Source organism: Gossypium arboreum, chromosome 6 (assembly GCF_025698485.1).
Source record: "Gossypium arboreum isolate Shixiya-1 chromosome 6, ASM2569848v2, whole genome shotgun sequence".
NCBI lineage: Eukaryota > Viridiplantae > Streptophyta > Magnoliopsida > Malvales > Malvaceae > Gossypium > Gossypium arboreum.
Genome location: NC_069075.1, coordinates 97,695,986 through 97,698,869, shown reverse-complemented (window position 1 = coordinate 97,698,869; position 2,884 = coordinate 97,695,986).

The following is a 2,884-nucleotide window of genomic DNA, read 5'->3' as shown; positions in this document are numbered from 1 at the left end:
ACCTTATTTCTCTCCGGTTCCTGCGAACTGTGCGGTCTCACCGTCAAAAAGTAGTGGTCCTGATGGGTTTTTTCTAGTCATAAACTATAAGAACCTGCCAGAAAAAAGGGAAAAAAAATTAGTAATAAAAATTAGAATAAAATTTAAATTGCAGAAAATGTAAATGGCTAAAGTAATAAAAATCGAGTGTTCCTAATATCTTAGTTCCCCGGTAACGGTGCCAAAAACTTGATACATGATATTCGTGTCAGGTTTTAAATATTTATAATGAATCGTTCTTGAAACTAACTATTATTACGATGGAGGCAAATGTACCTATCGAACAGTATTATAGCTTTAGCAAGACCGGATTATCAACCCCAAAGGAACTAAAAGTACTAGTACCAACTTTCTTTTTATTATCAAGCCTAAAAAATAAAAGGGTTTTGTTTATCTAACTAATTAATTAAACTAAGAAATCACAGAAAAGAAATTTGGGGAAAATATTTTTTGAAAAATTCGATTGATTAAGACAATACCTAAGGAAAAATCCACCTAGACTTGTTATTTGACTCTGAATCGAACGATTTATTCATTCAACTTGTTCCGTAGAGATCCCTAAGTTATATTATTATCTCTCTCAAGACTAACAATGTCTAACCCTAGATTGAATAATTGAAATCTCTTTCTAATTAAAGCCCTAAGGTTGCATTAACTCGATCTATGGATCCCCTTATTAGGTTTCACCCTAATCCAGCCAAATCTTGTCAACCTATCTCTAGGCACGTAACCAACTCCTCTTAATTATGACAAATTTACTCTTAGACAGGGCCTATTCCTCCTCTGAATAAGAGCTTAACTTGAATCAATATCCTGGAATATCAAAACAAGAATTAAGAACACATAATTAAGAACAAGTCAAATATTTATCATACAATTCAAATAATAATAACAAGATCCATCTTAGGTTTCATTCCCCTTAGGTATTTAGGGGTTTTAGTTCATACTAATGAAAGAAAACATCTCAAAAGAATAAAAATAACAAAACATAAGAAAACCCAAAACTCATAAGGGAATTTGAAGGGAGATCTTCAGTCTTGATGGTGAATCCAGCTTCTGAGATGGATCGATCGGCTTTCCTTAAGCAATTTCTTGCTTCTTCCTCTTTGTCCCTCGTCTAAGTGCCTCCTCAGGTGTTTAAATAGGCTTTGGAATTCCTAAGAGCCCTCAAAATTGGCCTTTTCCGAATTAGACTAAACTTTAGCTCGATAGGGACACGCCCGTGTGACACGCCCGTGTGACACGCCAGTGTGACACGCCCGTGTGACACGCCCGTGTGACACGCCCGTGTGCGATTGCTTAAGGCTGTGGTCAAGGCTGTTAAATGGGCACGGGCATGTGATCTACCCATGTAGATCGTGCTTTGACCTTGTCGAAGGGACACGACCGTGTGGTCTGCCCATGTAAGGAAGTCCAGGCCGTGTTGATTTTGTACGTTGGCCCATTTTCTCTATTTTTGGCCTGTTTCTCGCTACTTTCACTCTCCTATGCTCACCTAAGTATAAAACATGAAATTAAGGCATTAGGAGCATCGAATTCACCAATTTTAAGGAAAAACCATCCATAAAATGTGCTAAGCATGGGATAGAAATATGTATAAATTACGGTTTATTAATGCAAATGTGTCGAAAACATCATTTAAAATCTATTATGAAAATTACGAATTTTAGCTAAACTCTATGAATTAACTAATATTTTGGAATATGATGATCTAGGTTTTTCGATTATGTTTCGACACATGTTTTATTAGGAATTTCTCGGTATTTGTACTGCTAATGATGAAGCTACTCCAGTAAAGCATCAAATTTATTTTGTCAAGTCCGATATCTACTTCAGCTTAAGCAGAAGAATATATATTGTTTATAGTAATGTTTTATTTGAACGATCTTGAATTATGATGGGCTAAGTATTATGCAGTTGAGGGTCAAACCATTAATTCTTTAGAGATTTTTTGAAATGCAGAGAAAAATATTCGAATTGATACACTGAACAATTCTGAGATTTCATAGGACATCTTATACGAGGTGCATGGCATTGTCTATTTGATTCAAATCAAACAACAATGAAAATGTATGATGGTTTAAGACAAAGTTACTGGCACTTAAGATTAGAACGTGAAATTTTAGAGCTTATTCTGAGATATCTCTTATGTCTATAAGTCAAGAGAGAGCATCAAGTACTGTTTGTAATATTACGATTTGGTATAAGTTCTAATTGGGATTGAGTTGATAGATTTTATATATGGACTACCATTAAGGTTGAGGAAGAATAACTTGATCTGAATAGCTATTATCAGGTGAGAAATTTCGAGAAAGAAATTTTCATAAGGGGGTGAGTTATAACAGCTCGTTTTCTAGTGGTGTCGAAAATAGTGGTTTCGGCACCATAAATCCGATGCGTAAGTTCATAAATATTATTATTTAATATTTATGAGTCAAATATAGTATTAAAATAAATTTTCAATAGGCAATTTATGCTATTTGAACGAATAATCAGGATCAACTGGTATGACCTTAAAGTCAAGTTGTTTTAAAAAATGAGGTATCGGGACCTCGTTTCTATAAGCTGAGCCGTAAATATTTTATTAAATATTACGGAGTTTTATTAAGGTCGTATTAAAATTTGGTTAAGAAATTTTAATCTTTAGATAGTTAATTAATTAAAAAGGGCTAAATTAGCTGTAAAAGTTTATTTCTATTAATTAAATGGGTCAAATGGCTATGAAAAAGTGAATTAATGGATTAAATGGTAAATATACCATGCATATTGATAGTGGAAAATTATGGACATGCTTTATTAATTTTTAAATTAAAATTCTAAGGATAAAAAGGTAATTTGATAAATA